Source organism: Cyanistes caeruleus, chromosome 26 (assembly GCF_971803275.1).
Source record: "Cyanistes caeruleus chromosome 26, bCyaCae1.hap1.1, whole genome shotgun sequence".
NCBI lineage: Eukaryota > Metazoa > Chordata > Aves > Passeriformes > Paridae > Cyanistes > Cyanistes caeruleus.
Genome location: NC_141726.1, coordinates 1928588 through 1941548, shown reverse-complemented (window position 1 = coordinate 1941548; position 12961 = coordinate 1928588). Strand labels below are relative to the sequence as shown.

The window sequence follows — 12961 nt, the reverse complement described above, 5'->3', positions numbered from 1 at the left end:
ACCCCATCAGAAGTGTGATACCTCAGAAGAAAATGAATGAGTGATAACTGGTGAGAATGCTCCTCTGAGATCATCCAGATCTGGGGGTAAATGTGAAAACCAGAAAACTTTACAAGCAATATGGAAAACAACAAATTGACTATTTGATATTTTAGTGTTTGAGAAGCACGCATGATGTACATCCTAAATCCTTTGTTATGATGCTGCTTTAACTTTAAAGACAATATGAAAAGGAAAAGCAAATTTGCCTTGAGAAACCTCACAGATCCCAGCCATTTCTTTCTGGAATAATCTGTTTAACACTCTATTGGCAGCAGTTCCTGGAAGGAGGAAGTTACAATTACAGGCAAAGTAATCCCACCTCTCTAAAGTCAGTTTCCCTCTCAATTTTGCAAAGAAATTTCTTTTCCTGGGGTTCACCTCAGGCTCACAACTGGGAAAGGGACTGTCTCTCTGGGGAAGCATTATTCTCCTTGAAGTCCACGTTCCAGTTTCATGCATCGCTGCCTGCAGCACGCTGGAAATACCAGACTGCAACGTTGGCAGTCCTTGCTCTTGGCTGGTTCCTGCTCTTTGTTGCAGGACTAAAGCTCATCCCAAAAGTGGCTGTCATTCATCACTGATGCAACAGGTGACAGGTGGTCTGTTGGCTCCATGTGAGAAAACAGAGCCTTTTGTCCTGAAAAGCCTGGCTTGCATCCAAGCAGGTACACACAGGTAGGGATAGCTGAGGATTCCAAGGGTTCAGTATTACAGTGGCAGCTCCTGGCTTTGTGCTAGCACCGAATTGGAGGTGACCTTTGGCCATCATCGAACCCAAAGCAGAAGTGAAGAAGAAGCCAGGTAGCTGTGTCACTCATGTGGTGTGGGAGAATAACGGGACAACCCTTCAGGTAACCCAGAGCTTTCCACAAGGACAATCTACTTAAAATTACAGTTCTAAAGCGGTCACTTCATTTATATAGTATTACCCCTTATATAGTACCTGGGGGAAGGGACCTGCAATAAGCATTTAAAGCTCTAAATTGCCTGTGGGCTTCCCTCCCGGATACACGGCATGAAGGGTCACTGCAGGCTGCCAGGAGAGAGGCTGTGCCTCGAAACATTCAAGGTCAGGTTGGACGGGGCTCTGAGCAACCTGATGTGGTTGAAGATTCATCTCGTGGCTGGGGGGATGGACTAGATGACCTCTAAAAGTCCCTTCCCACCCAAACCATCGGTGATTCCGTGATGCCCGTGCCCGGCGCTGCGGGGTCCCCGCTCTCCGCAGGGCGATGCCGGCGGGGAGCTCTGCCCGCCCCATCCAGCGGGGCCCGCGGGGCCGGGGCGATGCGGGCTGAGCCCGGGGAGATGCGGGCTGGTCCCGGGGAGATGCGGGCTGACCCCGGGGCGATGCGGGCTAACCCCGGGGAGATGCGGGCTGAGCCCGGGGAGATGCGGGCTGAGCCCGGGGAGATGCGGGCTGAGCCCGGGGAGATGCGGGCTGAGCCCGGGGAGATGCGGGCTGGTCCCGGGGAGATGCGGGCTGAGCCCGGGGAGATGCGGGCTGAGCCCGGGGAGATGCGGGCTGAGCCCGGGGAGATGCGGGCTGAGCCCGGGGAGATGCGGGCTGAGCCCGGGGAGATGCGGGCTGACCCCGGGGCGATGCGGGCTGACCCCGGGGAGATGCGGGCTGGTCCCGGGGAGATGCGGGCTGAGCCCGGGGCGATGCGGGCTGGTCCCGGGGAGATGCGGGCTGGTCCCGGGGAGATGCGGGCTGGTCCCGGGGCCATGCCTGCTGACTCCAGGGCGATGCGGGCCGGTCCCGGGGCGACGCGGGCAGTCCCCGGGGTGATGCCGGCTGACCCCGGGGAGATGCGGGCAGACCCCGGGGTGATGCGGGCTGATCCCGGGGTGATGCCGGCTGACCCCGGGGCCATGCCGCCGCAGGCCCCGGCCTCCAGCACCCGACCCCCGCCTCCCTCTCGCCCTCCTCCGCCGGCGGCTCCCCGGGGTTTTCCGGGGCCGCCGTGGCGAAGCCCCCCCAGCCCTTTGTCCTCGGGTACCAACTTCAGCCGTGGCCAGGCGCCCGCCCCGCCGGCAGCGCCCCGGCCGAGCACTCACCCTCTGTCCCCTCCGTGCCGCTCCCGCCCGGCCCCGGCAGCGCCCGCCCGGAGCAGCGCCGGGCTCGGCTCGGCCGCGCTGCGCGTCCCGCTCCGCTCCGCTCCTCCGCTCTCCTCCTCTCCTTCGCTCTCCGCTCCGCTCTCCGCTCTCCTCTCCGCTCTCCTCCTCTCCGCTCCGCTCCGCTCCTCCGCTCTCCTCTCCTCCTCTCCGCTCTCCTCTCCGCTCCTCCTCTCTCTTCTCCTCTCCTTCGCTCTCCTCTCCGCTCCTTCGCTCTCCTCTCCGCTCTCCTCTCCTCCTGTCCGCTCCTCCGCTCTCCTCCGCTTCGCTCCGCTCCCCGGCTCTGGCCGGGCTGCTCTCGGGGCTCGGGGCTCGGGGGCTGTGCCCGAGGGGCGCCGGGGGCGGCTGCAGCCCCGTCCCGGAGCCCGCTGCTGCCGGCTGTGGGGGCTGCGGGCTCCGGGAGCTGTTCCGGCCGCTTCGAGGATCGATAACTCCCAGGGGAGCGGGGATGAGCAGAGCCGCTGATGGCCAAGGGAGGTTCGGAGCTCCCCCGGATGCGCCTGACCCAGCTGCTGCTTCAGCTTGGCTCCGACCTGGGGCTTGCACATCCTCTCAGCACAGCCCTCCTGCGTTCTGAAAGACTCACTGTGAATTCCAGCATTTTTAAGCTAGGCAGTTAGTAGATTTTACCAGTTTTAGTTGCTAATGAGAAATTTATATTATTTTTTCCCCCTAAAGAAGCAGTAACTATATTCACACTTGACAAAACTTTGACATAAGGTCAAATTCAGATTCCGAGGTCTTGAAACAGAAATGCTTAAGCCACAGCCCCTTTGAAGCATCATTTGGCCTTAAATAGATTCTAAATTAGCCATTGCCAGCTGGCTCCATTTTCCTCTGGCAGCTAATTTACATATTGGATTACTTTCAAAACACAGATAATCTCATGATTTTTGCACCTTAATACTGTCGATAGCCAGGCTCTGCCCTCTCCACCATGGTGTCTCAGTAAATGATTTTTAACCCTAAGCCCAAGCCTGCTGTAGCTGCCCTCAATTCAGTCTCAAAAAAGTCACTCTCTCTCCAAATATCTTAGAGAGTTTTGTCCCAACTTCAACATCTAAAATAGCTGGCTGCTCCCAGAACAGCAGCGCTTCACCTGTTCTCCACTGCAATGGAGAGTGGTTTTGAACCTGGGATGGATGAGTATGGTGTACATCAGAAAGCCAAAACTTCACCTGGGACTGAGAGGAAAATACAAGCTTTTTAAACTGCAGCCACATGGTGTGAATCTTATACAAAAAATAATAATTCCTTGCAGCATCACTTCACTCCCAGGCTGGGAGAGTGAATCTTTTGAGCCTCCAGAATTTCCCACCGAGACAAGAGTAACTAAAATATGTTTTCTCTGAAAGTCTGAAGATGCCTCTCCATTTATTTTCCTCCCGAACAATGTGGGTGCTGTTTTGTGGGTGGGAATGTGTTTGATGTGATACAATGTGAAAGGAAAGAGGTTGGCTCTTTTATATCTCCAACTGAGGAATAAATTCTGCCCTTGGGGTGGAGATACTCCATGGAACCTTGCAGAACTTTGCAGCAGAGTGCAAGCTGGTCTGGGGTCTGTGGCCACCCCAAGACAGCTGCTGCTGCCCTGCAGTCCCCTGTCAGGAGAAGAGAGCTTGAGTGCCATGGGTAGAAGATAGATTCCTCCTAGAATAGAAAAAAAGGAGTAAAGTTGCTGTAAAGTTGTTGCCAGGACTTCAGAGATGTCAGTTATTTTCCAGAAACAGTAATTCCATGCAGGAAAAGGAAATGTCTGGTGGCTTTCCCTAGGCTGACTGGGAAAATCAGAGACAATTTTGGGGTGCAGACTGGTCTTCAGATATGAGGAAAAAAAATTCTTCTCCCTCTGACTTTGCTCTTCCATATCCTCTCTAATAAGAGCTATAGCACATTTCTCTCATGCTTTACAAGGTCAAAATCAGCATTGTATTTAATATCCTGTGTTGAATGCCTTGCTTAGAGAAACAATGCCACTACTCCTTTTTTGAGATATATTATCTTCATTTTAGATGGAGCAGGTGCACAGAGAGAATTTGTGCACAGGTCCAGAGCCGGTGCAAATGTGCTCCAGTAAGGCAGACAGATCTACAGATACAGTCTTTGAAACAAGTCTGCTCTTTGGCCTAACACTAGGGGAAAAAAAATCCACAGCTGCATTGGCTGCCAGAGTCACAGCAATTTGTTGGTGATGCTCAGTCTGCAGATCCCTGTGTTGGAGATGTTGGTGCTGTACACCAGTGGAGCTCAGGCACCTTTGCATCCACTTGGTGCTGTCTGAGGCAGGGTCTTGGGTGAAGATCAGGATTTCATACACAGGTTTTACTAAGTTTCTTCCTTTAATCCACTTACTAAATTTTCACAAGGCTGATTTAATTTTTCCTCTTTAAACTGAGCTCATCTAAGCAGTCCTACCTCTAATTTTGTTTCCTATCATGTTTGACTCCCAGAATTTCTCACTGCTGCTGCTCACAGTTTAAACATTTCCCCAGCAGCCTGAGCCAAAGTTATGATGCAGCTGAGCCTTGGGAGTGGTGGAGTAAGGGTTACAGGCATGTCCAAGGAGAATTAAACCTCATTCAATCCTCCTTCCTCAGAATGCTGAGTGAATGCCTCACCGTATCGACCATGCTGTTGATTGCTCTTAGGTGGTGAAGAGCATCTCCTGGGTGTCTGATTTCACAGGGCTCAGGTCTTTATTCCCTTGCTGCAGAAGGAAGACTGAAAAGTTGATATTTTCACAGTGTGGGAAACAGTTTCCTTCCTTGGAAGGCCATCAAAGACAGAGATGATGCTTTCCTCCTCAGGAGTATTGGCTGTCCAGACTGTCCCAGAGCAAGCCCGCAGTCTGAGCCCTCCTCTGGTCTGAGCTAGCTCAAGACCAAACACATCTGGGTGATGTTGCTTCCCCTACTGTGACTCCCCAGAGAAGTAGGATGATGATTTAACTTTCCCAGAAACTCTGGAGGAGTGTTTTCACTTGTTTGAGCTGGCAGGAGGGGTGGCAGACAGTAATGAAAGCCTCTGCAGAACTGTGCATAGGCAGGGACTGGTCTGGGTCTGGTAAAAGATTGCTGTGTAACACTGACAAACAGCCAAGTAAACACAAAACCTCTGAGACCAGAATGATTTTGCTGCCCTGGTTGTAGCTTTTTCAAGAGCTGGAAAGTATCCCAGTCTCCTTGTCCAGCATATGGGAGGGACAGTGGACTGAGCAACTCCAGTGAACTTGCATGAAAACCATCACCTGAGCACGTCCTCCTCAGAAGGTGGGAAATGACATTAAAATGGCATTTTCGTGCAAAAACACCTCCTTCCTCAGCAGCAGCATGGCTCCCTGTGAATGCAGCACACTCAGATCCATTGCTTATGTGAGCAGAGATGCTGCTTTTACTCTCTGTAGATCTTGCCAAGCCCAGACTAGAGAAGGAGAGAAGGCTGATGTCATCCTGAGTCCTACAGTCAAAACTGCTTTTGCTCACCATTAAACTGTGGTGAGAACATTAATACAAAAGACCCTCCTGGTTTGCAGTCTAATGTTGCCCACTGCTAATTTACATCTGTTTCTCCTGCATCCAGCAGGACCTTCCTTGAGGTTTACCCTCATGATTTACCAACCAACTCTTTTTTGGGGCAATAAAATGTCCTGGCTTCTTGTCACAGAAATTTACTTTGGCTGAGGAAGACAGATGCATCACGTGAGGTCCCTCCTTTTGGTTCAGGAATTCTATTTACTTATTGATATTTGATGTCACCTTACTTTATCATTGAAAACTTAATTAAAGACCCAGACATTCCAAAAAAGGAAGCTCACAGTACTTTCTTTCCTACATGAGCCATTTTCCTCTGAGTTCCACGTTTTTGTCACATTCCAAACCTCACACTTAAACGCTGACATATGGAGAATTCTTCAGGCACTGCTTCTCTACAGAAGGTGTATTTTGGCTTTAAAGCTTTATTCTCAGTCTTACAAAGGAGCAGAACCAAGAGCCTAGCCAATATTCCTTCTTCTGAGGCTCCTCTCTTTCTCTCTAGCAAGTAGAAAAATGCTCAGAAATCTGTACATAATCAAAATACAAAACTTCTGCTGATTTATGCAAAATATAGCTGAGAAAGGCAGTCAGCTCCTAGGAAATGGTGTGTGCTCACTGAACTCCATGAGGTCTTATTTACACATCAAACAAAACAATATTGTTGTACATAGACATTCATTTTCTTCCACAGAAGAGAGGAATTCTCTATCAGTGCTCTCCCACTGACTTGGTGAAGCATTCTGGAGAGAGTGAATGGTCCTGCCTATCAGACATTGAGGAAAGACTGCAGGACCTGGCACATTTATTTTGGAAAAGACAAGACATTATTTTGCGAAAGACAAGAGGGATCTAACTGCCATCTTCAGTTAATAACAGGGTTATGGAAGGTGCCAGAATCCGTGTGACATCTCAGTGTGGGCATTTTGCTGTGTCCACCTCTGGCTGGGTCTCAGAAAGCAACCATCAGCCACAGCTGAGGTAAGGAGAGGGCTGTGAACAGGCTGAGTCAACATTTATTTCTTCTGACAGTGATCCCTGCATGCAACCACCGAGAACCTTGGATTTTAGGCTGACATTCAGCTCTGATGCTGTGGCAAATGTGGAGGAAATGTCTGTCTGCCCCAGGTGCTCGTTAATGGGAAGGCTACTGAATAAATATTCATATTCTTGAATAAAAGTGATGGATCTGGATCTGTTCTTTGCCATCCTTCCCTTGCTTTACAGGCTGTTATGAAGTTAATGTGTGTGAAGAGAAGAATAAGGGAAAATACTGAAGCACAATACACTTTGATTTTATTTTAAAAACCCACTTGTCCCTGTCAGCTCCCATGATTTTCCTAACAACATAATTTGCTAAGAGGAGTTGAAACACCCAAAGCAGTGAGAGAAGCAGTCCATGTTCCCCTGCTCTCCAGTGAAGAGCTGCAGCGTGCGGGATGGTGCCAGCAATGCGACAAGGCACCCGGGCAAACAGCAGCGAGATGTCCTCTGTGCCAGTGCCGTTATTTTCATAAATGTCAGGGACTGAAATAGTCTCTGTGCAAGGAAACACAAGTCAAATCACAGGATAACTGGAAGGGATCCCTGGAGGTCTGTAGTCCAATCTTCTGCTGAAAGCTGGGAAGCCTAGAACCTCTAGACCGGATTATGCAAAGCCCCACCCAGCTGAGACCTGAAAATTGGTGGAGGTGGAGGATCATAAAGAGTTCCAGATATGTGATATGAAAAAAATGTGAAATATTTTCATATCCAGATATGAAAAAAAATTACCAGGGTGTGAAAAAAGGAAATGTGCTCCTGTGAAGGCAAACCCAGGGCCCATGGACACATCCCAGAGAAGCAGCCAGCAAGGTGTTATAGACTATAGCAGAGGAAGGAGATAAAGCAGATAAAAAATCAGAGCAAATGGAATGTTCACGTCTTTAATGCAAGTTTCAAAATGATACTTTGATTTTTCTCAGCGGCAAAAAAAAAAATTGGAGTAGAAAAAGAGAAGGGTCAGCCTGGGAATGGAAGATCTTCTATTCATGATTCACCTAGAAGAGCTAGTCCTGGTTATAGTCTAGGAGAAAAAAAGAATGTACAGACATAATAAATAATTCCTTGTATTTTGTGAATTTAAAGGTAATTACACATTAGAAACCATATGGAGAAAATAACACTGAGGGGAAAAAATCTCAAAACAATTTCCATTTTGTACACTTGGAAAAAAAAATTTACATTTTTGTCCAAAATCTCACTAAATTTTTGACACTTTGTGTTTCTAAACTTTTTATTGGTTAATTTTTGTTTTCTGTCTTCTTTTTTCCCTTTGGTCTAAAAATTTGAGTGGATTTTTTGTTATTTTTGTTCCATCTTCTTTTCCTTGCATTTGGAATTGTCTTGCATTTGGTTTTTTGTGGGCAAACTGAACAGTGAAGTAAAGAAACTACTTGTGCTTATCCAAATCCTGTCTGAAACTACACTGGAAAAAGAAAATTAAAGAAGGGAAAGGATTAAACCCATCTGATCAGATGAAATAAGAACAACATATTGACCTTGTGTATATTTGTATCAAATCTCAGCATCAGAGTCTGAGTTCTATTGTTCATGATGTTAGTGAGAGGCTCTTACCATTATTATCTCCCTTTTTATAACAATGGAGCTACTTTCACTTTAATATCATATTTAGATTCCATGCTTTCAAAATAATTGCTTCAGTATCTGTCATTGTCATTAAAGGAAGGTATTTTGGATGTTTCCCCTGGGTCTGATCCAATTTTTTTCCTGAGAATTGTAGCAAGCACCCCCATCCCTCACAATGGAACTTTAGTGCCTAAGGAATTTAGTAATTTACCTTTTAAAATTTTAGCAGACTGCTGGAGTAGATAAAGACATTGTTCATTTTCATAGCACTGGATAAAAATACCTCAGGAACTTTAAAGCCTGGCAGGAAAGAAAGATCCAAGCACTAAAATAACACTTAAACAGCAAATAAAGAAGCAGATACCGTGCAGTTTGCCTTTGGAATAGAACCTCTTGGCCCACTGCTCCTCAGACAGGGATGGGATGGGCAGCTGGCTCTGCACAACCCTTGAGCAGCAGCACCCAGCAGAGGAAAGGGCTGCTCCTTTGGGACACTCCAAAGAGCCTGGAGACAAAGAAGCACATCCAAACCCAGACAAATTCCAGACTCAGAATACTCCATCTGTGCTTCCTATTTCCCAGCTGGGAGATGAACTGCAGCTTGGCCCAGCCCCTGGAAGATGAATTTCTCCTCTGCACAAACACACCCATGAAGGTAAGCACTGCATTGTATCACACAGTTTAAGGATTAAGCGCCAGGGGACCATGATCCAGAGCAAGGTCTGCAGATGTTACTCTCAGACAATTGTGATTGCTGAGCTCAGCCTGGCCCAGCAGTTCTGTGATCACTTACAGAAGAGCTTATTTCAGCTGAATATTGCCCAGAAGCAAGGAGAAATACACAAAGCAAAGCAGAGCTGGTGGACCATCACCAGGTAAATGTCTAAAGGATGTTTTCTAATTATTTTGCTTCCTTCTATTTGCTACGCCTGCCCCAACCCTTGCATACACAGCAGTCACCTTGACAGCAAAATCTTCTGAGAAATGGGTGAGCTGGAGTGGCATTGCAGTTCCCTGGGGGCTTAGATGCCAAGCATCCCTCCCTCCCTGTGGGAATACTGAGGCTGCAGCCATACATATCCAATGTCCATGGGCTATATGCTACATTACTAGAAAATGTTCACTTTGAAAACTTTTTGGATCTTTCATGCTGTCAGAAATCTCCTCAGTGGCTACCCAGCTGTCTGGAGATACTGCTGCTCTCACAAGGATCCTCTAGAAGTGATTTCTTCCACAGAGAGTTTCCTTACAAGTTGCACAAAGTAGAGAAAATTGGAATGATGCTTCACTCCTCTCTTTTGATTTCTGCTTCTAGCTAGGAACAGGGCTTACCAGTAATCTTTCCTTTAAAATGAGCACTGGCATGTTGTGAGTTACTGCTCTGTACAGAGCACCTTTTCCTGCTGAGATTGTAATTCATGGTCCTTGCTGTGGGTGAAGTCACACCCTCCTTGCTTCCTTTTTTTGTCTTGTTCTGCTCTCTTTCTTTTTTCAACTTTTTTTAGCTTTCCTCATGAAGCAGAATTTACATCACTTGCTTTAAGCCTCCACATTGCAGCTGTCTGAATGAGTCACCCTGGAAAGCCAGAAAAAAGTAGAGTTTCCCAGGAAGTGACTGATCTGATCCACCTTGGGCTTGGCTAACTGCACCCTCCAGTCAGTTTGCTGCTAAAGGGAGATGGACAAAACCCACCAGTTTCATCCAGCACTTCCCCAGGGCAGCTGGGGCATCCTCCAAAACACCTCTAACCCCAGCACCTCCCCTGCAGGACAGGAAAACCAAGAGCTACCTTCCTTTGGAACTCTGCCTTTGTTCCACCACTTCAATGTGTCCTCTGGGGATTGTGCATCCCCCAGACATCCCCCAGAGCCCACCAAGCACCCTTTGCATCGCAGCAGAGAGGATCCAGCTGGGACTGGCACCTCAAACAGGAGGGTCATTCTGATCCAGGGCTACCAGCAAGGTCTGGCCACAGGAAAACACTGCAGGGCAGAGAGTGAGGCTCCACTGTGGAGCTCTGGCCACAGGGTGCCAAATGCCTGGGGCATTGGTGGGCTGGGCCTTCATCCTGCTCCTCCTCCTCCTTCACCAGACTCTTTATTACGTGGTACAAAGAGCCAAGCCCATTTCTCTTTCCTGCTCACAGTTTTCTCAGGTATAACCACTCCACTCTGTTTCCATGGGAGGCAGAAGATTCCTGGTGGAAGCTTCCCCTGGGTCAAGCTGGCAAAGCAAAGGGGACTTTGGCATGGAGAAAGCTGCTCCACAGCTCTGAGTTAGAAACTCTGTGATGCCCGTGGGCATGAGCTGTTTCCTGATGTCACAGTAACACCAGTTCCACACAGATGTGACACAAACACCGCTGTTTGATTGCTGATAATGCTGTTGTAGGACCTGCCATACCAGTTGTCTTCTCAGATGGGTGACCCTGTGGTGCTGGCTGTGCCCTCTTCCTGGGCAGGGACAGCGAGTGCTGCCACTCTGTGCCTCAGCTGACGTTGGGTCTGGGGCATACTGGGCTTTCCCTCACCTCCTCTGCTGTCCCAAAGTGAAAATGCTTCTTCCAGTCTTCAGAAGAGTGCATGAGAAGAGGAGAGAAGAGTATGGAGCAGGAGGGCAAGGCTCAGTGCTGCAGGTTTTGCTTGCACAGAGCAGGAAGGTTAAAGCTGCCTTCGCTCCAAAGTGGAATTTAGGGAGCAGTCCCATAACAAGAAGAATTCATTTGAGTAGAGAGAGATCAGAGGAAAGATAGAACACACCCACCAGTGGCACTGGGACATGTCATATCACTGCTTTCTGCTTGCTTCTTCTCACTGTGGATGTGGTGGATGAGGTGAAATTGTCCTGTCTGCTCCCACAGCTGTCTGGAGTGTAAGAAGCTTTATTAAATGTTCAGTGGCAATTCTTCAGTTTGAGGAATCATCTGAACCCTCTCATTAACATCTCTCTCACTGAAACTTGCTGGATCACTGGCTTCTATACACAATTACTGTATTTCATACTCTACATCCTGAAGTGTATCACACTGCTATTATTCAGGGAATTAAAGATACACTGGCTTATACTTTGCATGCTTTCCATTTCTCCCTCAAAATCTGCAGCACACAGATTTCTTGCTCTTGAGTTAAATACACACCACAAGGCTGGTTTCTTGCTTTCTGCTGAACAGTTACTCTGCTTTTCTTGTTCTACACACACAGAAAAGAGCAATATTCCAGGCAAGATGAGGTGTCAGATATGATGCCTTCCAATTACACTGCTCCTCTGAAGGTAGTACCTGACCAAACCTTTCTTGCTTGTCAACCACAGTGGAGAAGTCTGCATAATTTTCTATTATCACTCCCTGCTCTGTTGGGTGTGCTCTTTCTTGGGCTTTAACTTTTCATTGGTGTCTTGATTTGACTTTGCAGTTTGCAGGACTGGGAGAGCTTTGCAGTGAAGAGTGAAAAGGCACTGATGGGAATTACTACCAGACACAGCCAGAACAACTCATTTCCAGTTTGAAGAATGTCTTACAAGAATCACTTTCACAGGGCAATCCTTCATTTTTCTTTTTGGCAGATGGGCTCAAAAATGCTTCAGAGATAGTGGAGAGAGCTGAGTCCTTTCTGGGCTGCTGCTACCACAGCACCAGCAGCCATGGCAGCACAGCTGCCTGCCTGGGAGGGTGGGTGGGAGAGCTGAGTCACCAGCTGGAAGCACTCATCTCAGTGTCTTAGCTCCTTTCAGCACTGCAGGCAAGTGGAGAGCACAAGCAGACACAGAGGCTTTTCCTTTTGGTGCAGGGAGTCCTCGCTCTGTTCCTCCTGGGGATGCTGAGGAACTGTGCAGGAGAAGGTCTCACCACAGGCATCCATGGGCTGGATCTGAAGGGGTCACTTGGAGGTTCAAAAGCAGTCAGCTGAGCTGCCCTCAGGAGGACAGGGTTAAAATGTCCTTCTGGTAATTATGAGATTAACCCCACCTGCTTTACAAGGTATGAGAAATGGATCTAGTAAAGAATCAAGTATGTGTGATAAACCTCTTCCAAAGTGATGTCTTTTATCAAGACATTTACTCTCTCTGGCTTTGGAGTGACAAACCACAAAGGCTCCAGCATTTAATGGGGTTTCCTCTCTGAGACAGGAGAAACAATTTCTACGTCTCAGCTGTTTATGGATTGTAGCATTCAAAACATCTTCTGCACACACTCTCAAAACCTAGAGAGCACCAGAGCCTCACTCATGTAAAATCTTTGTGATTCACTCTGCTGCCAGTGGGGAACATTTCCTATGCAGCACAAAAGTGTTCCTCCAACAAACCCTTCCTTCACCCTAATAGAGAAAGGAATGATCAACTCAAGTTAAATTCAATCTCTAGAGCATTTCTCTCTGAAACCATCAGCCTATGAGCTCAAGAGAAGGAAATGAATTGAAGGCATGGCTGTGATTGCTCCCCATAGCTGGAATTCCATGAAAAATTTAATTCTGGTCATCTAGAAGGTCCAAGTGCCACAGCATCCTACACAGTGCAGACAAGTTAAATGTAACAGCCCTGTGGTGAACACAAGGACCATCCAGGACGGCTCTGGAGATGATCCCTGCTCTCTGTGACTCCTCCACAGGTATTTCACCATTATTTCAATGGAGATTACTTCTCCCCT

General features: G+C 48.1%; 1 long non-coding RNA gene across 1 annotated transcript; it reads right to left on the bottom strand.

Annotated features, from left to right (window-relative positions):
- Positions 1-5756: 5756 nt before the first annotated feature.
- Positions 5757-12235, bottom strand: LOC111939038 (uncharacterized). Its single transcript, XR_015279341.1, has 2 exons — positions 9651-12235; positions 5757-8618 (listed from the first exon to the last, which is right to left on the bottom strand). It is a non-coding gene; the product is annotated as an uncharacterized LOC111939038 (long non-coding RNA).
- Positions 12236-12961: the final 726 nt, after the last annotated feature.